The following is a 27,392-nucleotide window of genomic DNA, read 5'->3' as shown; positions in this document are numbered from 1 at the left end:
AGATTCAGAAGCGAATTGCATAACTACGACTAGTCAATCACCATGACCGGTCGTGAGTCCTGGACACCAAAAAAGTGAGCTCGCTGGACTTCGAGTCGTGTAGTGCTCGATAAGTCGAGCAGCTCCCTCGTGATAATCATTGGCGATGATCATCAGCGTTATCATTGGCATTTTAGTGATTGACAACATATATATCAATATATATATATATATATATATATATATATATATATATATATATATATATATATATACATACATACAGAAATGATCTCCTGTGCACACTACAAAAATAAGGTGGTTTTACTGGCGCATTTTTTACCGACGGCCATCTATAATTGCCGGTGAAAATGAGAATCACCGGCAGCCATCCAAAACGCCCCTGATTTTAGTACGTGGTCGCCGGTTAATATTAGTTATTAAAAAAAAAAAAAAAACGCCGATTGGTTTTTCATTTCCCTCTTTCTTTTCCTCTTTTGTAGCTCTCCTTTCTCATCTCTCCCTCCCATCTCAAGTGCTTCTCCCATCTTAGATTTGGACTTTTCCATCTCCCATGTTATCTCCAAATCTCATTCTCTCTCTTATTTCTCTTCCTTTCTTCTCATTCTCGGGTTCTTAGATCAGATCTAGAGCTACTTGTGGACGTGGTTATCAATGGTGAAGAGAATAGAAGAAATCTAAGGAGGCACTTGAAGGTACTCTCTCTTTCTCTCTATTTTCCTCTTTTGATGGCCAAAAATTAGGCAGCAACCATGTTTGCCGCTGTCCATGGCCCCCTACATGTTTGAAGAAATGCTTCAACCAATATTATCGATTGGCAAAGCTAAGGGAGGAATATGTTTTTAGATATTATATAGGAACTTTTGAGTGCATGGTAAAACTCTCTTTTCTTTTCTTTTTTTCTTTTTCAATTCTCTTTATAAAACATCATATCCTTTTGTGGGGGGTTTTTTTTTCCTGCCTTATTCCATTAGGAGTTGTTTGGGTTAAGGGCATTTAGGTCAGGGATTCTTTGCATCCGTGGATTTTGATCAAATATTCACTTTTTTATTTTATTTATTTTTGAGGACTTTTCAAATTCATGGAATTCCTAAATCCAACACCCCCATAAATCCATGGGTTTGTGGAAAATTCAAATCCCCAAAATGACAGGCTTGCTTAAAAGCAAATCCATTGTTGGACATGCTGTGACATGGCCACAAATACTACCAAATCCTAGTTAATAGTAATTATGTATTAGAGATATTGATATCTAATACATAACTACTTTTAGCACGTACTCATTATGCATAACTACATGGTTACTATTAACTAAGATGATATGAACCCATTTTTAGGCATCTACCAAATAGGGCCTATAGATTTTATGGATAGGATCTTACAATCTAAAAGAGTATTGGGTCTTATCACATCTTCATCAGGTCTCATAATATCAATGATCTGGATCAATGAACCATGGGCTCCACTTGTACGAAGTGGCTGGTTTGGAACAATATTGATGGACCGATGGATCAGAATACTGATAATTGGTATGGCGACACTGAACTAGAAGGTTTTGTTGCATCTATTTTATATTAGTTGGGCTTGTGTTCATGACATTGTGGCTGTGGTTTTGTATTTGGGTTTTGTGATGTTGGTTTTCAGGTTTTTCAAAGCAATGTTTCCATTCCTTAGGACTCATTTTTCCTTTTTGATTAACTAATTTTCTGCTCATATCTCATTCTTTTCAACAATTTGAGTTAACGTTCAAATAGCTACTGAGGAGGCCTAGCTGACATTGAGCAGATTAAAGTGGCTTGTTCTTATCTTTCAGGAAAAAAAAAGTGGGTTGTTTTTTGAGAGGAAACAAGTGATGCTTCCTTTTAACTTATCAACTTTAGCTGAATGAATGTTGCAAATCTTTCTTGAGGTTTCTCTTTGTTATCCCTCTGCTTTGATTCTATTCAATTCCTCACCTATATCCATTCTTTCAAGTTATACCATATGATTGTTGTGTTCTAAGAAATCTTGATTGACTTCTATTATTGAACAATAGCTTGGGGGCTGGGAATTCCAGTAATTCAAAATTGGTCTGCTCATTACTGGCCCTATCTTGTGAATAGATTTTGTGATCCTATTAACTATAGTAAGCATTTTCAATACTATTTGTTGTGCACTCTCCTTTAATTAACACATTTTTCCCTTTTACTATTGCAAGTTACTAGTGGGACTAGTTTTTAAGATACATATGCCCTTCTAAACTTGTCATGTGATCAAATGATTACTCATCACTCTCTTCTCCTTAATTGTCCAACGAACCGCTGATTAGATGAGACACTTGGTTGATTGTAGAAATTCTTAAGGAAAAAGGAAGAGTGGGAGGGAGGGTTTAACTGAGGATATGGTCCATGAACACCAGGAAAAAAAAATGTATTTAGGATTTTGCTTCTTTGTAGTTGGGTTCTCGGCACAGTCCTTGGTGATATGATCCAGACCACCACATTTGAAGCAACCTCTGCTTGTGTCCAAAGTACAAAATTAGTGACATTACGCAAACTCTTTTCCTCAAGTGAATTTTATTTAGATCAATGGAATTGACTATGAGGGAGAAGATGAGTCCCAGTAGTGAATTATCCTCTCATCATTCCACTCAGCTAACTTGGGAAAAGGAAATGTTCAATTTCAATAACGAAAAAAGTCAAACAGCAAGTAGAGGCAATGGATCATCTTTTCACTGGAGCATAAGTTCTGGTAGTTCATGTTGTTTTCAGGTTGCACAAGTACAGGCAACTTGTACTACAAAGGAACTACGTGAAATTCTTGGTAGTTTTCATGTGTCCTTTACTTTGCATTGTGACAAAAAAAAAAAATTTAGTTTGGTTGACTATCAGGTAGGCCACATGTAAAAAAAAAAAAAAGGATGGTATAGAGAGAGTTTGCAAGTTTTTTAAGATTGTCCATTTGTTTTCTTACATGTGTCTTATGATTAAACAACCTGTTTTTTTGGTCAAATTATTCGCTGCTAGCTAGTTCCCACCTGATACACGATTCGGTTGTCTAATTAACATGGGAAGGTGGCACTTGTTGATGCACGTGGAGGGGCATGCTTGTGGTGCTATATATCTCTTTGGAGAAATGCAACAAGAAAGGGTTAAAGAGGATGAATATAGAAAATAAGACGTGCCAGGTAATCTATTTATGTTTTTTGCTGTTTGATTATGGAATGCTATGGTCTATCCTCATGGTGGCCTGTCAGAAGGATGGTGTAGGTCCCTAGTTCAAAAACCTGAAACTTCGGACTTGATGTTCAGCAGGTCATGTTTTATTCCCACTCTGCCCATCCATTGCACTAGCTAATGTTAGGACATGAACCAAAAGTTGTTTGATAGAAGATGTCTTCTGTGATTTTGAGAAAATGGCAAACAATATGTTTGCTAGAAGATACTCTAGTTGTGGATGTCTTCCTGTAAGGTACCATGGAAGAAGAATTTTGGCATGAAATAGCTTGTGGAAAGACAGAAACTATTGACAACCCATGGTGCCTTTACTTCTCAAGTAGTGAACCTATTGGCAATTCCTGCTCGTATTAATCAAAAGCAAAATGTTGATCCCATTGTTCAGAAGGTAATATTTCTCATCCATTGTCATGTACATTTGGGCAAACCAGTTTTCATCTAAATTCAGGGAATTCAGTTTTTTTTTTTCATTGAATTTTACAGTTATTCTAAGGATAAATTAGTACATCTGATTTTTTTTTTCTCCTCAGTTATGTATATCCAAGGTTTGAGTACTTTTTTTTTTTTTTTAGCTTGTTAGTACACCCAACTATCAGTTCACACTTCACTGTTACCACCCTCACTAGGGATCGATACCAAGACCTCAGTGTTGAAACAAGGTATCTTTCACTCAGTCTACCACTCGAGCTATGGATCAGGGTGTGAGGTTTGAGTACTTCAGAACTGTAAAAAAGAACAGAGCCGACATTGAACAATTGCGATTTTAGTGTCAATATTGGTATGCATTGCTTAAATTTCACTACCTTTTCCTCCCTCACATACAGCTGCAAACTCATGTTACTTGTTGATTTTGAATCTTAAGTCTGATAAGGGTTTCGAGACAAATCAATTTCTTCTACAGCATGAGTTAGATATCCACTGGTTCAAATGAATCACAAATGCAATTATGTTTTGCTTGGCATTTTTCTTAGTTGTCAAATAAAAAAATCACATTTGATTGAGAATTCAGAATCGACTCTGCAATGGATTCCAATTCAACTAAATTAGGAAAATGTTTATAACCTTTTATAACCCCAAAAACACCCTAATGAATTAAAAAAGAAGAAGAAAAAGCAACTAATGCTCTGAGGCAATGAGAGTTGCAAGATTGCCTAAAATCTTAGAACTTCCTCTCATAGTGATGGGATTAGTTCACTCTAACATGAAAAGTCTCATTTTGTTAAAAAAAAAAAATTTGTTATTCTTAAAAATAGTATAATGGGACAGTCACACTCCAAAATCCAAAAGCATTGTAATTTGCAAGTCATAATTCTTTGGTAGAGTGAAATTTGGTGCAAGAAATACCCTCTAAAGCAAATGCAAAATTTTGTAGACAATATGCTGATAATTAATATGTTGGCAAGGTTGATGTCTATGGATTTGAGTGATCTCAACTTGGAGATATTGGTTTCTTTAACTGTAGGTCATAATCAGAAAATGAAATACAAGAAAAGGAAAAAGGAAAAAGGAAATTGCAAATGTGCTCACTTCTCATATTTTGTCTGAATGATCTTCTAGTTTCCTAAGCTAATGCAGGAATCTCTTGCTAAAGTTATGCTTGGTGTACTACTTGTCTGCCCACGTGCTTAGAGCTTGCAACTCATACACCTTGTCAATGTCCGTAAATGAACATGTACCTTAATTGGTCATTTTGAGGTGGTGAGAAGGGGTATGAAGGCTTGTTTGCTTTCTAAGGATTAGGCCTTAGGCAGGATCAGTAGGCAAAAAAGGGTTTGTTAGTGCAACCGACCCCGAATAGCTGGGAGAAGGTTATGATGATGATGAGGATATTAGATGTTTGAGTCCGATTCAGAATGTTATTTTTATTTCTATATGTTAAGATATCTCACAGTATCAGATCATATTACTTAAGTTTTCAAACAAGAGTAAACTGATGTAGTGCAAATTTCACAAAACATGAAGTAAACTTGGAATGAATCAACTAAATGAACGAGTGAAAGTTCTCCACTAGCCTTGAATTTGATGAAGTCATGTTCTGATAGCTTCTCCTTGCTCATGGGTAGTTCCATGGCTTTTGATGCCTATTGACTTGTAACTTCAACTGCTCTGTTATGCAAAAGGCAAGACACTTTTGGGTTGAGTGTCCATAGACATCCATGTAAAATTGGCCTCCACCGTTTAAATGAATATTTTTCTGGTGCTGTTGGATGCATGTTATGTACACATGCACGGCCATAGGTTTTTTAGTAATAAGTCCTTTGTTTTTTTTTCTTTGTTGCTATTATTCATATAATATTTCTAGCCTTGCGGATCTAATGTATGGACCTGTCAGTTGATCAACTTTTGAGTCTGACAGATTATTTCTGCATTTGGCATTGAGACACAAGTTCTGAGCCAGTTACATATCATTATGGTTTGTTTTAGCATCAAATAGTGTGAGAACCCAAATTTTTCTTGCAGGCTGATTCTGCTGGATCTGGTAGCACAGATGGAGGATTACGGTATTGGGCCGAACACTGCTTCATATAATCTGGTGCTCAAGGCGATGTACCAGGCTAGGGAGAGCAAGGCCACGTTGCTTGATCGGTAAGTGGGCCACTATTTCATTTCTCCTTTTCCATCGCATGTGTTTTATCTGCAACCCAAGTTCTCGATTGGGTAAGCTGCAATCAATTGGATAAGTGGCATGGCAGTCCGCTTTTTCTCTCCAATCTTTCCCCTCGTTTGAGTTGGTATTCGGTTATGGTTTGGTTTGGGTCCGTGTGTATTTATAGACAATTGATGAATATCGACCTTTCCTGATTTCATTTCTTACCTAAGAGTGTGTTTGGTTATACCAATATTTAACAAGTATATGAATACAAAAGATTCGTGTGATCCATTTCAAGGTGGGGTTTCATTTAACAGTGTATTTCTTTATTAAAAACCTGTTTGATTTCCCACCAACATTGATTCACATGCTGAATTCTATTTGGTAGATCAGGATGGGATAATCCACTGTGGGACACAAAACTCCCTCATATCTACACCGTTGAGGGTTTTATGTTGCACTGATATTGCATTAATTGCTGCTGTTGGCACTTCGTAATTCGAAACTGATTTATAACGTAACTCTTATTCAAACAAGCCTTGAATTGCATGCATAACTAGACATTCATGATTTTGGAATTTTAGGAGTAGGCGTTTGCTTTTTTTACCTCATGCTTTTCCTAGTGTTTCAATCTATAAATTTTTTGTCCATTATGTAACCTTTCATTCTCGGGATGCTTGTAAATGGGGTTGGTTGTAAATGATTTACAAGTTGTGTTTGAATGCTAATTTAAGCCCATAAAGGTCTTCTGTTCTAGAAGATTCAGCCTAGCAGAATTTTTAATTGTTTCTTTTCTTTTCTTTTACATTGTTAGACATTGACCGATATTCACAGAGGTCTTGATTACATACCTTGTTCAGAATTTTAATTTTCAATTTCATAAGGTTTTCTTCAGAATTTTAATTTTCAATTTATAGCTTTTGTTTATTTGTTAGAGGTCTTGATTACATAAATTCAAGTATGATACACAGAAAATAAGATGTCTTGATTACTCTCGTTTTTTTATCATGTTTTTTTTTCCTTCTCTTCTTGATGGGTGTTTTATTATTCTTTTCATTACCTGTATCAGGTGGAACACACTGTTACTTACAATGAGCACATGCCGAGAAAACCTCCCCCAGATTTGCCATCTCTACTTTTACATGGACGGATAGTTTACATTGGCATGCCTGTAAGTGTTTTAAAATTTCATTTGCTTGGAATTTTTTGGCCAAGTCATTTCGGTTGACATTTAACATAATCAAAATTGATTGTGAATGTTTAATCAGTTATGGAAAAATCATTAGTTCCAGGCTTCCAGCAATTCTTTCCTTTTGCTTTAAGCAGTTTGCTTTTTCTCTTAAGGATAGTTTCTGATTAGCCAAAAATTGGATACCTTTGAATTTATCATGCTTCTTTTTCCCCACCTTGCTATCCTTCATAAACAATTAAACACATTTGCAAGTGCTTTGTTTTTTTTGGTTCCTCATTTTTCTTTTCTAGAGTTTCACTCTCTTAGTTTTTATTTTTTTATTTTTTTATTTTTTTTTTTTATTTTAGTTGGTAACGGCTGTAGCATGTCACTATCATAGTGCTAGTAGAAGACAACTATATTCATGGTAAAATTTTTGGAAGCGGTCTACTATCTTAGTGTTAGTTGTTAATACTTGTAAAACCATGTTATTGTTGCTGTTATTTTTATTTTTATTTTTTTCCTTGTAGAATTATACATACAAATTTTGGCATGAAATTGCTTCTGCATGCCTTTTCCGAAATCTTTGCATATCTTTCCTGGTGTTTTGGCAACCTTATTGCGGCGGTCAAAAATACTTTTACAGGATATGTCTAAACAACTTTTTGTCAGGGATTTACCGGCATTTCTCCATATCCTTTTCCGGCGTTGTGGCAACCTTTTACAGCACTTTTTCCATCATTTACTAGCAAATTTTCCATTTTTTACCGGCGCTTTTTACAACTTTTACCGACATTTTTTCAATCTCTTATTGGTACTTGCTACAACTTTTACCGGCGTTTATTACAAATTTTACCTACGTTTCTCATATATTTTACCGGCATTTTTACAATTTTTACTAGCATTTCTCATAGGTTTTACCGGTGTTTCTCATAGATTTTATCGGCATTTTTTTTACAGTTTTTAGCGGCGTTTTCACAGTTTTTAGCGGCAATCACCAGAAGCACCGGTAAAGGATAATAAGTGCCAGTAAAAGTCCCTATTTTAGCGGCGGTCATCAAAAAACGACGATAAAAATGTGCGACCGCCAGTAAAAGATTCAGCGACGACCCCCTTTAGTGGCACGTGTCCGACCATCGGTAATTCTTATACCGGCAGTTTTTAGGACTTTTAGGGGCGGTTTTGACCGCCGGCAAAGCCTACTTTTCTTATAGTGGTACAAGGTCGCACGGAGCTTTAATGCGAGCTTATATATGAGCTGTTAGATTACACTCATAGACTAGGATTCAGTAGCCGTGAGAATGAGAGAGTCTACAAAATAATGACTCGTGTGCTAAGATTTTCACAATCTCACACAAGGACGCGAATTACCAAGCGAAAGGTTGAGTAGTGAGACTCCTATTGAAGTGACGTCACCAAGTTCTGTGGGCCACACCATGATGTATGTTTTGTATCTACACTGTCCATCCATTTGGAGAGATAATATTAGGGCATGATCCAAAAAATGAATCAAATCCAAAGCTTGAGAGGACCCCACCACAAAAAACAATGGGGAGAGTGATGCCCACCATTAAAAAGTTCTAAGGGCCACGAAAGTTTTCGATGAAGCTAATATTTGTGTTTTCCCTTCTTTCATGTCTGCTTTAACACATGAACAGGTGGGATCTCAAATAAACATCAAGGTGGACCTTCGGAAGGTTTCAACGGTGGGCGTCACTCTCATCACTATTTTCTGTGGTGGGGTCCACCCCAGCCTTGGATCTGCCTCGTTCTTTGGACCATGCTCTAAAATGATCTCTCCAAATGTATGGACAGTGTTGATACAACACATACATCATGGTGGGGCCCACAAAAGTTGGTGACGTCACTTCAGTAGCTAACCTGTTAGTATCCAATCCGTATCCCCACACACAATACCTTCCCGGACGGGGATTGCATCCTACCCCCACCATTATCCGTCTAGGTAGGGCTCTGTGGGGCCCACTGTGATGTAAGTGTTTTATCCACGCCGTTCATTACTTTTGTCAGATCATTTTAAGGTATGATCCTTAAAATAAAGCAGGTTTATAGTTGCAGTGGACCACAAAGTGGGGATTGAATGTCCACCTTTAAAAACTTCTTGGGAGCTGGAGAAGTTTTGAATCAAGTTGATATTTGTGTTTTCACTTCATCCATGTCTACATGATGTTATGAATAGGTTGGATGGTATATATAAAACAAAAAACATCACGATGGCCCTTGGAAATATTTCAACGGTGTATAATCATTACTTCAGCTTCCTTTCATGTGGTCCACTAGAGCTGTGGACATGCCTCATTTTTAGGATAACACCTTAAAATAATCTAATAAAAGTGATGAACGGCATAACACTTACAACACGGTGGGCCCCAAAAATCCTTGCCCAGATGGATTACTGTTCACGCATGTGCTCCTCTTGCAGTCTAAAACCTATCTCTTCTTTGCGCTCTTTAAAATCTCTCTCATTCTCTTGCCATGTCTTTAGCAATCTCTCTCTCTCTCTCTCTCTCTCTCTCTCTCTCTCTCTCTCTCTCTCTCTCTCTCGACCGCATCTCTCCCAATCTTGTGGGAACGACATCGATAGAGGAAGAGATTCGGTAGCGGCATCAGGGGCCCATCCACCAACCACAGTGATAGAGGGAGTGGTGAGTTACCTTCGATTGGAAGGTATTCTCACATTCATTTACCCATCTTCTTTTTCTTCTTCTTCCCTTTTTAAAAAGGGATTTGAAATTGACAATCTCTAATAGGGACTTTTTGAAAAATTAAAATTTTTAAAATCGACAATCCCCAATTAAGGTTTGTCAATTTCAATCCCTAATTAGGATTTCTAAAATTACAATCCTAAGTTTTGTGGTTGATGTTCATGTGAGTAGTTGATTATGTTCATTTTTAAATAACACAAACATTAAAGTAAATATTAATTCAAATTCCCTTTAGAATTCCAAACCCAATCACACCAATCATTCTTACATATTATGAAAGCATTCAATGAGCTCCTCACTCCGTCATGGATTTTCACATAATTGATCACGAATGTTCCGTCATGGATTTTCACATAATTGATCACGAATGTTAGAAGTATTAATATCGTGATTTTATTTGCCTCCCTAAATATGATAGTTAGTGGACCCAATGTGATTAATAATACCCAAAAATCACAGTTATACCAGTTGCAATAACACAAACAACCCTTAGAGAAGCATGTATTTTAAATGCAATGGATTCCAAATCACCAATTAAGGTATCCAAATCCTTAGTTATGTTTGGTGATTAAAGCTCAAAACTAAAGTACTGTTTCAGATTGTGCAAGGTGACTCCATCTTTACTTCACAATGAAGCAGTTAAAAAACAATCTAAACAACCACATCTCCTGATCCAGGGCCCTTCCTCTAGTGTAGTCACCAAAAACCAAAAGGCTAATGTGGGCAACTTGTTTTTTTTTAGTTGAAAAGAGTTAAAGTCGTGTAAAGCATGCATAAAATCTAATCAAGTGATTAGTGGTTAACAACCACCATGCGTACATTGAATTAGGTCTTCAAAATTGAATAGCCACCAATGTATTGGAATGGCATTATTAATCCCTAATTAGTCCAATTGTTAACTAGGCATCCCGAGTTCCTAACTAGGCATATTAATCTGGAAATTGCTAATCTATAATTATCCTGTTATTGTTGACTTTGGACCGTTTAATTTTTTCTTAAATCTGAAATAGAAATATTGATTTTTGTTATGAGTTGTGTTTATTTACTAACTTTTATACAATTTCACAATAAACTATATCAAAACTTCTTCTTTTTTTCTCTAGAATAAAAAATACTTTATAACCAAAGAGTCCCGAGTACTAATAGAAATGCATGAGAATTTAATGGCGCAAGTTGGCATAACTTCTAATCGTCATTGGATTCCAGAAGTAGAAGAAGAGTTGAAACCAATAATTGAGAAGAATACTTTCTCTTCAGTTAATACAGCATTTAACTTCTACAACCATTATGCAAAGAAAGTAGGCTTCAGTGTTCGTAGAGGATCAAAGAAATACAATAAGAATCAAGAAGAGATCTGGAAAACGTTTGTATGTTCGAAGGAGGGAACAACAGATAAAAAGGTAGAAATGAAGCATGGTGTAGTAAAGAGGCGACGAAGTATTACTCGAGAAAGCTGTAAAGCTCATATGACAATTAAAAAAGAGGGTGGTGTACCAGACTATATAGTGAAAAAGTTTTTTAAGGAGTACAGTCATGAGTTAGCAACTCCTCCAAAGAAACATCTTCTTCGATCACATCGTGAGGTTTGTAATGCGCAGAAGAATTTGAAAAATACATTCAATCAATCAAGCATAGGCATTTTACAAACTATGAATTTTTAGCAATTGAATTAGGTGGTTACGAAAATATTGGATGCATTGAACAAGACGTGAGAAATTATGAAAGAGATAAAAGAAAAGAAACCAAAGACCATGTTGCTCAACTATTGTATAAACATTTTTCTAAAATAAAGGAATTGGATCAATCATTCGCATTTCATGTGAAGGTTGATGTGGAGGGTAGATTAACACATTGTTTTTGGGCTGACCCGATTTCATGTAAGGCTTATCATCACTTTGGTGATGTTATAGTATTTGACACCACATACAATACAAACCACTATGAGTTAATATTTGCACCCTTTATAGGGGTTAATTGCCCACACCTAAACCTAAATCTGAACTTGAAAACTAAAACTTAAACCCGATCCCGAACCCGAACCCAATTTCCTAAACCTAAACCTTTACCTATTCTCAATTCCCTAAACCTATAGCTTACAACCTAAATCAAAACCTAAACCTAAACCTTAACCTAAACCTAAACCTAAACGTATAACCTAAAACCTAAACCTAAACCTAAAACCTAAATGTATTCTCAAATCCCTAAACCTAAACCTACACTTAAACCAAATCTCAACTCCCTACCCTAAACCTAAACCTAAACTTGAAAACACAAACCAAAACCCGATCCTAAACCTGAACTCGATTTCCTAAATCTAAACGTTAACCTATTCTCAATTCCCTAAACCTATAGCTTATAACCTAAACCTAAACCTAAACATATAACTTATAATCTAAACCTAAACCTAAAACCTAAACATATTCCCAAATCCTTAAACCTAAACCTACACCTAATCCTAATCTCAACTCCCTAACCTAAACCTAAACCAAAACCTGAAAATCCAAACCTAAACCCGATCCCCAACCCGAACCTGATTTCCTAAACCGAAACATTAACCTATTCTCAATTCCCTAAACCTATAGCTTATAACTTGAAACTAAACCTAAACTTAAACCTTAACCTAAACCTAAACCTATAACTTATAACCTATAACCTAAACCTAACCTAAAAGCCTAAATGTATTCTCAAATCCCTAAACCTAAACCTATACCTAATCCTAATCTCACTCCCTAACCTAAACCTAAACCTTAACTTGAAAACCCCAACCTAAACCCGATCCCGAACTCGAACCCGATTTCACAAACCTAAACATTAACCTATTCTCAATTCCCTAAACCTATAGCTTATAACCTAAACCAAAACCTAAACCTAAACCTTAACTTAAACCTAAACCAATAACCAATAACCTAAACCTAAACCTAAAACCTAAATCCCTAAACCTACACCTATACCTAATGTTAATCTCAACTCCCTAACCTTAACCTAAACCTAAACTTGAAAACCCAAACCTAAACCCGATCACGAACCCGAACCCGATTTCCTAAACCTAAACATTAACCTATTCTCAATTCCCTAAACCTATAGCTTATAACCTAAACCTAAATCTAAATCGATAACCTAAACCTATAACCTATAACCTAAACCTACACCTAAAACCAAAATGCATTCTCAAATCCCTAAACCTAAACCTACACCCAATCTTAATCTCAACTCCCTAACCTAAACCTATACCTAAACTATAAAACCCAAACCAAAACCTAATATCGACCCCGAACCTAATTTCCTAAACCTAAACCTTAACCTATTCTCAATTCCCCAAACTTATAGCTTATAACCTAAACCTAAACGTAAACCTAAACCTATAACCTATAACCTAAACCTAAACCTAAACCTAAAACGTAAATGTAATCTCAAATCCCTAAACCTAAACCTACACCCAATCTTAATCTCAACTCCCTAACCTAAACCTAAACCTAAACCTAAACCTTTACCTTTACCTAAACCTAAACCCATAACCTATAACCTATAACCTAAACCTAAACCTAAAACATAAATGTATTCTTAAATCCCTAAACCAAAACCTACACCTAATCCTAATCTCAACTCCCTAACCTAAACCTAAATCTAAACTTGAAAATCTAAACCTAAACCTGATCCCGAACCCGAACCCGATTTCTTGAACCTAAACCTTAACCTATTCATAATTCCTTAAACCAATAGCATATAACCTAAACCAAAACCAAAACCTAAACCTTAATCTAAACCTATACCTATAACCTATAACCTAAACCTAAACCAAAAACCTAAATGTATTCTCAAATCCCTAAACCTAAATCTACACCTAATCTTAATCTCAACTCCATAACCTAAACCTAAACTTGAAAACCCAAACCTAAACCCGCTCCCGAACCTGAACCCAATTTCCTAAACCTAAACATTAACATATTCTCAATTCCCTAAACATATAGATTATAACCTAAACCTAAACCTAAACCTAAACCTTAACACAAACCTAAACCTATAACCTATAACTTATAACCTAAACGTAAACCTAAAACCTAAACATATTCTCAAATCCCTAAACCTAAACCTACACCTAATCTTAATCTCAACTCCCTAACCTAAACCTAAACCTAAACTTGAAAACCTAGACCTAAACCCGATCTCGAACCCAAACCCGATTTCCTAAACCTAAACATTAACCTATTCTCAATTCCCTAAGTCTATAGCTTATAACCTAAACCAAAACCTTAACCTAAACGTATAACCTATAGCCTAAACCTAAACCTAAAACTTAAATGTCTTCTCAAAACCCTAAACCTAAACCTACACCTAATCCTAATCTCAACTCCCTAACCTAAACCTAAACCTAAAATTGAAAACCCAAACCTAAACCCGATCCCAAACCGGTACTCGATTTCCTAAACCTAAACCTCAACCTATTTTCAATTCCCTAAACCTATAGCTTATGACCTAAACCTAAACCTTAACCTTAACCTAAACCTAAACCTATAACCTATAACCTAATCCTAAACTTAAATCCTAATTCTATTCTCAAATCCCTAAACCTAAACCTGCACCTAATCCTAATCTCAACTCCCTAACCTATACCTATACCAAAACATGAAAACCTAAATCTAAACCTGAACCCGATTTCCTAAGCCGAAACATTCACCTATTCTCAATTCCCTAAACCCATAGCTTATGACCTAAACCTAAACCTTAACCTTAACCTAAAAATATAACCTATAACCTATAACCTAAACCTTAACCTTAACCTAAAAATATAACCTATAACCTATAACCTAAACCTAAACCTAAAACCTAAGTGTATTCTTAAATCCCTAAACCTAAACCTACACCTAATCCTAATCTCCACTCCCTAACCTAAACCTAAACCTAAACTAGAAAACCCAAACCTAAACCCGATCCCAAACCCGAACACGATTTCCTAAACCTAAACCTTAACCGATTCTCAATTCCCTAAACCTATAGGTTATAACCTAAACCTAAACCTAAACCTAAACCTAAACCTAAACTTATAACCAATAACCCAAACCGAAACCTAAAACCTAAATGTATTCTCAAATCCCTAAACCTAAATCTACACCTAAACCTAATTTCAACTCCCCAACCTAAACCTAAATATAAACTTGAAAACCCAAACCTAAACCCGATCCCGAACCCGAACCCGATTTCCTAAACCTAAACCTTAACCTATTCTCAATTCCCGAAACCTATAGCTTATAACCTAAACCTAAACCTAAACCTATAACCTAAACATATAACCTATAACCTAAACCTAAAACTTAATCCTAAATGTATTCTCAAATCCCTAAACCTAAACCTGCACCTAATCCTAATCTCAACTCCCTAACCTATACCTAAACCTAAACTCGAAAACCCAAATCTAAACCCCAACCCGATTTCCTAAGCCGAAACATTAACCTATTCTCAATTCCCTAAACCTATAGCTTATAACCTAAACCTAAACCTAAACCTAAACCTTAACCTAAATCTAAACCTAAAACCTATAACCTAAAACTAAACCTAAAACCTAAATGTATTCTCCAATCCCTAAACCTAAACCGAAACCTAATCCTAAACCTAAACCTAAACTTGAAAACCCCAACGAAAACTCGAGCCCGAACCCGAACCCGATTTCCTAAACCTAAACATTAACATATTCTCAATTCCCTAAACCTATAGCTTATAACCTAAACCTAAACCTAAACCTAAAATTAAACCTATAACCTATAACCTAAACCTAAACCTAAAACCTAAATGTATTTTCAAATCCCTAAAACTAAACCAACACCTAATCCTAACCACAACTCCCAAACCTAAACCTAAACCTAAAATGAAAACCCAAACCTAAACCCGATCCCGAACCCGAACCCGATTTCCTAAACCCAAACCTTAACCTATTCTCAATTCCCTAATCCTATAGCTTATAACCTAAACCTAAACCTTAATTGTTGTGGGTCAAATATTGCATATTAGGCCCAGTTATTATTTGATTCTGCGAACATGATACTGTTTAATGCCCTGCTTTAATCGTGTTTATGACGCAAGGTGTATTTAGGAGCTTAGACTGAAAAAGGGTACTAAAAGTATGGATTTGATGCTCTGAAGTCACCAAGATAAGGGACGGACTCCAGTAGACCGAGATCGAGGAATTTACATGCCAGAAATTCAAGGAAATCAAGCTGTTCACGTTAAATAGGCCTGAAAAGTGTCCTAAATACAAGATCACAAGGTTCCCACCATCCGTTCGGCTCAAAACTTCATACATGGCATGAGGACCATAAATTAACCGTACATGTAAAATTTCAACCATGGAATATCTCTGGAAGTGGGCCAACGGATGGATCAGCCCCGCAATTCATTGAGTGGGGCCCACATGCTATCTGGATATGCCTCAACTTTGGATTCAGCGCATTCTATGAGGAGACAAGACGGATGGATGGATCTGATTTCCTAGAACCATCATAGTGGAACCCACCTGAGTTGGGTGTGCATAGTGCACAAGTGCACTAGCCGTGTACGGCAACGAGCTTCCTTCTTAAAAACGGAAACTCCATTTTCATTCCAGCGTGCGTAACAGGTACTTATGCTGTGATCTTTGTGGGCCAACACCGTGCATCAAAGGTCCGATCTGGACCGTCCATGAGAGTCACAAAGTCCCTCTCAGCCACGCCTAGGTGACAAAATTGAATAATACAATGAAGATTGGTTTTTCAACCGTTCAAAAGCGGAATGGACGGTAGAGCAAAAAATCAGGTGGACCACATCAAAAGCAATCCAAAAGTAGTCACTTCCTACTGAAATTTCGAGTATATTCTAATGGACGGCATGGATATCCCATTAGAATTTGATCATGGGGCCCCTTGACACCACCGACTCAAAACGGAAATTTTCGTTTCTTCTGGCGTGAAACAAAGCATCGTTTGATCTGTAGTGGGCCTCCATTATGGTCCAAATGCTCAATCCGAGCCGTCCATCATGCAGAGGGGCTCGATTTAGCCAAACCCATGTTGACTTTATGCACTCATGCACGCACATGTGTTGGTTTCAATGGTCACAAATGGACTGCCCTACAACTATTGCAGCTGATTTCGTCCGTGGGTCACGCCGAATCTGATCCAAAACTGTCCCTTCCCAACCGAAATTTTGTGAAGAATATTATGGATGGCGTGGATTTCTCAAAACACCGAAGGAGGTGGGCCTCACAGAAGTTTCTACAAGCAGCAATACGCAGGAACGTGCACATGCTCTGCTTTGCGGACGTCCGAGAAGTCTGGGGCAGTACGCATCAAATTCCCTCATCGAAAACATTGATCCGGACCGACCATTGCATCCAGAGAAGAATTTTGACTGAAACCTCCTATTCCCTTGCAACCATCTATACAGATAGGATTGCCATGGTTAGATCTTTCGCCAGACGTTGATCCACGCGGTGTCCCACCAAAAGCTCAGATCCATTTCAAATTTTGAATATTGGCCTAAATTGATCCTACTAAGACAATGATCAATGCAGATTCGCTGAAAGATCGTTGTGTGTGGGTCCCATAGATATCAGCAAAGATCTTCCGCAGCAGCCTTCGCACCGACGCATCCCCACTGACCGACCCTGGCAACTATAAAGAGACAAGAAAGAAGAGAGAGAGGGGGGCTTTGGGCGGGATGTGAGCAGCAGGGAAAGAGGAATTGGAAGGAGGAGAGTTGGGGCTTAGCCTGACGGATGGAGAGCTGCACATGAGCAACGTTGGCAGGCTTGGTTTTCTCTTTTTCTTTTCTTTTTCTTCTCTTGTTTATGTTGGATTCAGCCTAAGCATGTCCATTCTTGGCTGAACCTCTTAGCTAGGGCTAAGAGGTGAAGCCTGTAGCGAGATGGGAGATACTATTTCATGCGTTTAATTTAAATTTCTGAACTGAATTTGATTTTAAGTGATTATTAAAGGAATATTTTCTTAGTCTTTAATGGTCTGTTGTGACTGAAATTACAATGGGTTTGCAATGGCATTGAATATTTCTTTTCCCCTTTTGATGTTTATGACGTCAGGAGGCCTTGTTGTTCACCATCGTCTCCTGGGCATGGTTGGATGATGGTACCCTTCCTGATCTTCATACATTGTTGGTTAGTTGGTAATTAGTTTAATTCTGTTGTTTACTTTGTCTCCTGGGCATGGTTTGGTGATGGAATCCATTCTAATTCATATACTTTTCATCTCGTGAAAACTAGATCAAGTAAGTTCAGTTTAAGTTTCATGATTCTTGATGCAGGCATAAGATCTCCCTGATCTCTACAAGTGGATCCTCTGAATCCCTAGTTTCCTTCCTTTGAATTCCTTAAGTTATTAGATAATTACTCCACAATTACTCCTTAAATTCTATTTTCTTTAGATTACATCTTAGTCTGGTTCTAGTTCTACTTGGTTTCAGATCACGTACAAGTTTCAGTCCCTGTGGATTCGACCTCGGTCTTACCGAGTTTATTACTACATCACAACCCTATACTTGGGGAGTGAACATTAACCTGAACATAAATGTAAACCTATAACCTTTAACCGAAACCTAAACCTAAAACCTAAATGTATTCTCAAATCCCTAAACCTAAACCTACACCTAATCATAATCTTAACTCCCTAACCTAAACCTTAACCTAAACCTGAAAACCCAAACCTAAACCTAATCCCGAACCCGAACCCGATTTCCTAAACCAAAACCTTAACCTATTCTCAATTCCCCAAACCTATATCTTATAACCTAAACCTAAACCTTAACATAAACCTAAACCTAAACCTATAACCTATAACCTAAACATAAACCAAAAACCTAAATGTATTCTCAAATCCCTAAATCTAAATCTACACCTAATCCTAATCTCAACTACCTAACCTAAACCTAAATCTAGACTTAAAAACCAAAACCTAAACCCAATCCCGAACCCGAACCCAATTTCCTATACCTAAACTTTAACCTATTCTCAATTCCCTAAGCCTATAGCTTATAACCTAAACCTAAAACTTAACCTTTACCTAAACCTAAACTTATAACCTACAACCTAAACCTAAACCTATAACCTACAACCTAAACCTAAACCTAAAACCTAAGTGTATTCTCAAATCCCTAAACCAAAACCTACACCTAATCCTAATATCAACTCCCAAACCTAAACCTAAACCTAAACCGTAACCTAAACATAAACCTATAACTAATATCCTAAAACCTAAACCGAAAACCTAAATATATTCTTAAATCCTTAAACCTAAACCAACACCTAATCCTAATCTCAACTGCCTAACCTAAACCTAAACCTAAACTTGAAAATCCAAACCTAAACCCAATCCCGAACCCAAACCCGATTTCCTAAACCTAAACCTTAACATATTCTCAATTCCCTAAACCTATAGATTATAACCTAAACCTAAACCTCAACCTAAACTTAAAACCTAAATGTATTCTCAAATCCCTAAACCTAAACCTACACATAATCATAATCTCAACTCCCTAACCCAAACCTAAATCTAAACTTGAAAACCCGATCCCGAACCTGATTTCCTAAAGCTAAACATTAACCTATTATTAATTCCATAAACCTATAGCTTATAAACTAAACCTAAACCTAAACCTAAACCTATAACCTATAACCAAAACCAAACCTAAAACCTAAATGTATTCTCAAATCACTAAACCTAAACCAACACCCAATCCTAATCTCAACTCCCTAACCTAAAGGTAAACCTAAACTTGAAAACCCAAACCTAAACCAGATCCCGAACCCGAATACTATTTCTTAAACCTAAACCTTAACCTATTCTCAATTCCATAAATTTATAGCTTATAACCTAAACCTAAACCTAAACCGAAGCCTTAACCTAAACCTAAACCTAAACCTATAACTAATAACCTAAACCTAAACCTAAAACCTAAATCTATTCTCAAATCCCTAAACCTAAACCTACACCTAATCATAATCTCAACTCCCTAACCTAAACCAATATCTAAACTTGAAAACCCAAACCTAAACCCGATCCCGAACTCGAACCCGATTTCCTAAACCTAAACCTTAACCTATTCTCAATTACCTAATGCTATAGCTTATAACCTAAACCTTAACCTTAACCTAAACCTTAACCTAAACCTAAACCTTAACCTATAACCTATAATATGAACCTAAACATAAAGCCTAAGTGTGTTCTCAAATCCCTAAACCAAAACCTACACCTAATCCTAATCTCAACTCCCTAACCTAAACCCAAATCTAAACTTGAAACCCAAACCTAAACCTGATCCTGAACCCGAACCCGATTCCTGAACCTAAACCTTAACCTATTCATAATTCCCTAAACCTTAATCTAAACCTAAACCTATAACCTATAACATAAACCTAAACCAAAAAGCCTTAATGTATTCTCAAATCCCTAAACCTAAACCTAAACCTAATCCTAATATCAACTCCTTAACCTAAACCTAAACCTAAATTTGAAAACCCAAACCTAAACCCGCTCCCGAACTTGAACCCAATTTCCTAAACCTAAACATTAACCTATTCTCAATTCCCTAAACCTATAGATTATAACCAAAACCTAAACCTAAACCTAAACCTTAACATAAACCAAAACCTATAACCTATAACCTATAACCTAAACCTAAACCTAAAACCTAAATGTCTTTCAAATCCCTAAACCTAAACCTATACCTAATCCTAATCTCAACTTCCTAACCTAAACCTAAACCTAAACCTGAAAACCCAGACGTAAACCTGATCCCGAACCCAAACCCGATTTTCTAAACCTAAACCTTAACCTATTCTCAATTCCCTAAACCTATATCTTATGACCTAAACCTTAATCTTAACCTTAACCTAAACCTAAACCTAAAACCTAAACCTAAACCTAAATCCAAAATGTATTCTCAAATCCCTAAACCTAAACCTGCACCTAATCCTAATCTCAACTCCCTAACCTATACCTAAACCTAAACTTGAAAACCCAACTCTAAACCTGAACCCGATTTCCTAAGCCAAAACATTAACCTACTCTTAATTCCCTAAACCTATAGCTTATGACCTAAACCTAAACCTTAACCTTAACCTAAATCTATAACCTATAACCTAAACCTAAACCTAAAACCTAAATGTATTCTCAAATCCCTAAACCTAAACCTACACTTAATCCTAATCTCAACTCCATAACCTAAACCAAAAACTAAACTTGAAAACCCAAAACTAAACCCGATCCCGAACCCGAACCCGATTTCCTAAATCTAAACAATAACCTATTCTCAATTCCCAAAACTGATAGCTTATTACCTAAACCTAAACCTAAACCTAAACCTATAACCTAAACATATAACCTATAACCTAAACCTAAACCTAAATACTAAATGTATTCTCAAATCCTTAAACCTAAACCTGCACCTAATCCTAATCTCAACTCCCTAACCTAAACCTAAACCTAAACTTGAAAACCCAAACCAAAACCCGATCCCGAACCCGAACCCGATTTCCTAAACCTAAACATTAACCTATTCTCAATTCCCTAAACCTATAGCTTATAACCTAAACCTAAACCTAAACCTAAACCTATAACCTAAACCTATAACCTATAACCTAAACCTAAACCTAAACCTAAAACCTAAATGTATTCTCAAATCCCTAAACCTAAACCTACACCTAATCCTAATCTCAACTCCCTAACCTAAACCTAAACCTAAACTTGAAAACTCAAACCTAAACCCGATCCCGAACCCGAACCCGATTTCCTAAACCGAAACCTTAACCTATTCTCAATTCCCTAAACCTATAGCTTATAACCTAAACCTAAACCTAAACCTAAACCTAACCTTAACCTAAACCAATAACCTATAAACTAAACCTAAACCTAAAACCTAAATGTATTCTCAAATCCCTAAACCTAAACCTACACATAATCCTAATCTCAGCTTCCTAACCTATACCAAAACTAAAACTTGAAAACCTAAACCTAAACCCGAACCCGATTTGCTAAACCTAAACCTTAACCTATTCTCAATTCCTTAAAGCTATAACCTATAACCTATAACCTAAACTTAAACCTTAACCTTAACCATAAACTTCTAAACCTAAACCTAATAACCTATTACTCAAATCCCTAAACCTAAACTAAATAATCCTAAATCCTAAACCTAAACCTAAACCTAAACCTAACTAACCCTAACCTAAACCATAACCTAAACCTAAACCTAAACCTAAACCGATTCTCAAACACCCTAAACTCTAAACCTAAACCTAATCTCTAATCTAAACCTTAACCTAAACCTAAACCTAAACCTATAAACCTAAACCTAAAACCTAAACCTTAACCTAAATCTATTCTCAAATCCCTAAACCTAAACCTACACCTAATCCTAATCTCAATCCCTAACCTAAACCTAAACCTAAACTTGAAAACCCAAACCTAAACCCGTCCACAACCCGATTTCCTAGACATATAGCTTGGCCTTTTCATTATAACCTAAACCTAAACCTAAACATAAACCTTAAACTAAACCTAAACCTAAACCTATAACCTATAACCTAAATCTAAACCTAAAACCTAAATGTATTCTCAAATCCCTCCACCTAAACCTACACCTAATCTTAATCTCAGCTCCCTAACCTAAACCTAAACCTAAACTTGAAAACCCAAACCTAAACCTGATCCTGAACTTGAACCCGATTTTCTAAACCTAAACCTTAACCTATTCTCTATTCCCTAAACCTATAGCTTATAACCTAACCCTAAACCTAAACCTATAACCTATAACCTAAACCTAACCCTAAACCTATAACCTATAACCTAAACCTAAACCTAAAACCTAACTGTATTCTCAAATCCCTAAACCTAAACCTATACCTAATCCTAATCTCAACTCCCTAACCTAAACCTAAACCTAAACTTGAAAACACAAACCTAAACCCGATCACGAACTCGAACTCGATTTTTTATACCTGAACATTAACTTATTCTCAATTCCCTAAACCTTTAGCCTATAAACTAAACCTAAACCTAAACCTAAACCTTAACCTAAACCTAATCCTAAACCTATAACCTATAACCAAAACCTAAAGCTAAAACCTAAATGCATTCTTAAATCCCTAAACCTAAACCTACACCTAATCCTAATCTCGACTCCCTAACCTAAACATAAACCTAAACTTGAAAACCCAAACCTAAACTCAATCCCGAACCCGAACTCGATTTCCTAAATCTAAACATTAACCCATTCTCAATTCCCTATACCTATAGCTCATAACCTAAACCTAAACCTTAACCTAAACCTATAACCTATAACCTTAACCTAAACCTAAAACCTAAATGTATTGTCAAATCCCTTAACCTAAACCTACACCTAATCATAATCTCAACTTCCTAACCTAAACCTAAACCTAAACGTGAAATCCCAAACCTATACCCGATCCCGAACCCGAACCCGATTTCCTAAACCTAAACCTTAACCTATTCTCAATTCCCTGAATGTTAACCTATAACATAACCTAAACCTAAACCTATAGCTTGCACTTATAACCTAAACCTATAACCTAAACCTAAGCCTAAAACCTAAACCTAAACATAAAACCGAAATGTATTCCCAAATCCTTAAAACTAAACTTACACCTAATCCTAATCTCAACTCCCTAACCTAAACTTAAACCTAAACTTAAAATTCCAAACCTAAACCCGATCCCGAAGCCGAACCCGATTTCCTAAACCTAAACCTAAACCTTAACCTTAAGTTATTCTCAACTCCCTAAAGCTATAACCTATATACTATAACCTATACCCTAAACTCAAACCTTAACCTAAACCTATAACCTAAACCTAAACCTTAACTTAAACCTAAACCAAAACCTATAACCAAAACCTTAACCTATAACCTATAACCTAAACTTATAACCTATAACCTAACCTTAACCTAAACCTAAAACCTAAACCTAAACCTAAACCTCAACCCATAACCTATAACGTAAACCTAAACCTAAAACCTAAATGTATTCTCAAATCCCTAAACCTGGACCTACACCTAATCCTAATCTTAACTCCCTAACCTAAACCTAAACATAAACTTAAAAACTCAAACCTAAACCTGATCCCGAACCCGAACCCGATTGTTGTAATAATGTAGCCCAATCACATGGCAACAAACAAGAATGTATCCCTTTTCAGATGCCCCTTTTTACAAAGCTTTAATTTTTGTTATTGTTTCTATTAACTTAAATTGTAGCCCAATCACATGGCAACAAACAAGAATATATCCCTTTTAACACATGCCCCTTTTTACGAAGCTTTAATTTTTGTTGTTGTTTCTATTAACTTAAATTGAAACACTTTTTCACATTATTTTCTTGCATTAGTTTTATTTTAATGATCAGTTTTATTTTGGAAAAGTGCCCACTTTTTTGGAAGAAGTTTCTGCAATTCTTCATGATTCTGAATTATAATGTTTTGTTGGTTGAATATTTTTTTATTAGATGAAAGACAAAAAGAAAATTGTTGCTGATTTTTTCCTTTTTTTTTATTATTTATGATGTAAACTTATATGTTTTTATGCATGGATGAATGTAATGTGGATAAGATTGTTTGTGTTTGGATGGATGTAGTTTATGTTCGGATGAATGTAGTTTATGTTTGGATGAATTACATAGTTTGGGTTTAGATGGATGTGAATGTGAATATGATGAAATATGTTATATAATAGGTGTATATCAGGAAGAATACGATGAAATATATTGTAAAAGGTGTATATTGACTGTCTCAAATTTGAAAATGTCCTTTGAAGGCTCATAAGAGACGGTTCATAGCAGTCCTTTTTAAGGATGGTCCATGATCGTCCTTTTAAAGGACGATCCATGACTGTCCTTTGAAGACTCATAAGAGACGGTTCATAGCAGTCCTTTTTAAGGACGGTCCATGACCGTCCCTTAAAGGCTCATAAGACACGGTCTATGATAGTCCTTTTAGAGGACGGTCCATGACCGTCCTTTGAAGGCTCATAAGAGACGGTCCATGACAGTCCTTTTTAAGGACGGTCCATGACCGTCCTTTTAAAGGACGGTTTATAACTGTCCTTCGAAGGCTCATAAGAGACGATCCATGACCGTCCTTTTTTCATCAATAAGAATGCCGGTTTTCAACCGTCCTTTAAGTAATACGACACGTCGAAATATGACTGCCCATGCGACGGTCCATGACTGTCCTTGTTGGTCATTTGAGACGGTTTTGGACCGTCCTTTTTTCACTGTTTTGGCATAGTGTATTCTCAAATGAGTTCAAGATCAGCAGTTAGTTGTTAGTGAGACATTGGTGCCTAAAAATAAAAACAAATAAAGAAAATTACTAAAGTAATCATTAAAGACTCGGTGTGTGCTAAAACTAAAAGAAGTGGGAAGAAATTAATTTCTGAAAGGGAAAAGGTTGCTCATAAGAAAGATAAAAGAAGATGCAACGGATGTGGGAAGTGGGGTCCTGGCCATGACAAATGTAATTGTCCAATATGGAAAAAACTGTAAGTGTTTAATTCATTCTATTCATTTATATTTGATTACTTCTTTAATTTTGTTTGTTAAATTATTATATCATTATTTTCTTCATTCTTTCAAAATAATTTACTTGCAGAATAAGATCTTCCACGTGCCAAGAACCATCAATGAATGAAGTTGATATGCGTGAAGAACCATCAGATGATGAGGTTGATATGCATGAAGAACCATCGGATGATGAGGTTGATATGCATGAAGAACCATCGGATGACGAGGTTGATATGTATGAACGTTAGGTCATGACACACCACTATCTTAATAATGTAATCAATAGCAATTTTTTTTTATTTACCCATTTACGTGGAAATTATGTAACTATGACTACAAAAAACCATGCATATATATGAAACACAAGAGTAGTTGATGATTATTTGAATGAAAGAATAATAGTCATTTATGATGTTGAAAGGTTTTGTCCCAAGCTTTTTAGTCTATTAACCCCTATAGGTAGTACTTATGGCAGTAAAAATCTTATTGTGGGAAGACCTATATATAAGCTCACATTAAAGCTTCGTGCGGTCTAGCTTTTGTACCTGAATTTGGAACCAAACCCATTTATTGTCAGGTTGGGTTAACTTGACCCAATGCTTTGATTCCTCTTGCTATTAGACTTTTACCATAGTCCAATAAAATGGGACGGCTAGACCAGGCCCATCGGTCTCTAAGGCTATCCTAGCCATTGATGAGTTGGGTTGAACTTTTTGCCCATTGGCTGCGCTTCTGGATAGTTTTGGACTTGAATGCCTGGCTGCACTTGGGTCTAACTTTCAGCCCAAATTCAAGTTGTTTGGACTTGGGCTGACCTCGGCCTAATGGAATCTGACCCGTTGTTAGCCCCATTGATGTAGGGTTGCAACTTGGGTTCATGTTATTAAGGTCCTTGGGTTGGGCTCATGTCCAACCTCATTTTATTTTTTTGACTCACCCAAAATAAAATTTCTATAAGAGAGTTGCATGTGGATCTTTTAACTTATTTTTAACCGTCCATCTGCAAGTGGAAACTTGAAAGACCACGCTTCTCCCAAAGAGGAGATTTTCCTGGTGTGGAACATGCATAGTGGGGCCGACCGGACCAATGGTCTGGATTACTTAATCAAGGACCCACTTGTACAAACTGAAGAAATGATGACGCACAGGCACTATACGTGAATTGTTATGGCTGCACGTCTTTCCTGCGACAATGTCATGTGCGTAGGCCATCAAAATCATGCAAGAGATGGACCAGACCATGGAGATCAAGTCCTTTGAAAATTGCAGTGGATCCACCACATTAGATTAGATGAGTTGTGCCTGTATTTTAAATCAATCCAGCGGTTGTTGTCAAAGCTAAGGTGGACCACACTACAGAAACAGTGGGCATTGAATGCCTGTCATTGAAAACTTGTTGGGGCCATGGAAGTTTTTAGATTAAGCTGATATTTGTGTTTTCCATTCATCTACATTTTTGTGACCTAATCAAGGTATTAGATGACAAATAAATATTATGTGGACCCCAACAAGGTTTCAATGGTCGATGTCATTATCTCCATTGTTTTCTCACTATTTTCCGGTGGCGTGGTCCACTTGAAACTTGGATATACTCCAATTTTGGGCTCATGCCCTAAAATAACCTGGAAAAATGGATGGATGTAGTGGATAAAACACATACATCACGGTGGGGCCCACAGAGTCTAGACACCTTGTAGATAGGTGGTGTGTCCCAGTGGACCATCCTGATTTTTTCCCCTACGTGTTCTTCATGATGTGGCCCACATTTGCATGGATTGGATGTCCTGCATGAGTGACAAATTGGTAGGACCTATGAAATACTTGCAATTAGAATATATATATATGGAAAAGGTATTATGCACTCGACCTCACGATAAGTGACTGCGAGGTCGAGCTGTGTGGGCCCCACCGTGATGCGTGTCGACCATCAACACCGTGCATTTGATAGCTCCACTCTAAATTATGGGATATCCCAAAAATCAACCATATACGGAACTCAGGTGGGCCATACCATGTAAAATCATGTGAAGACACCGTTAAAACATATAAAAGCACTTAGTGGGGCCCACCTAAGTTTTGAATGCTGCCGAAACTTGGTTTGAACCCTCATCCAAGTGGGACACACATAATGGATGAGCTG

General features: G+C 36.6%; 1 long non-coding RNA gene across 3 annotated transcripts; it reads left to right on the top strand.

Annotated features, from left to right (window-relative positions):
• Positions 1–433: 433 nt before the first annotated feature.
• On the top strand, positions 434–25,488 carry LOC131219312 (uncharacterized). 3 transcript variants are annotated; one of them, XR_009158105.1, is made up of 4 exons: positions 434–695; positions 3,006–3,166; positions 5,676–6,976; positions 25,341–25,488. It is a non-coding gene; the product is annotated as an uncharacterized LOC131219312 (long non-coding RNA). The 3 variants fall into 3 exon arrangements; XR_009158106.1 differs by lacking the exon at positions 434–695 and adding an exon at positions 2,620–2,802 and having other exon boundaries at positions 3,054–3,166; XR_009158104.1 differs by lacking the exon at positions 434–695 and adding an exon at positions 2,627–2,802.
• The last annotated feature ends 1,904 nt before the right edge of the window (positions 25,489–27,392 follow it).

The sequence above is a fragment of the Magnolia sinica genome, chromosome 11 (assembly GCF_029962835.1).
Source record: "Magnolia sinica isolate HGM2019 chromosome 11, MsV1, whole genome shotgun sequence".
Lineage (NCBI taxonomy): Eukaryota > Viridiplantae > Streptophyta > Magnoliopsida > Magnoliales > Magnoliaceae > Magnolia > Magnolia sinica.
Note: the sequence above shows the minus strand (reverse complement) of the source record. Positions and strands in the feature narration are given on the sequence as shown.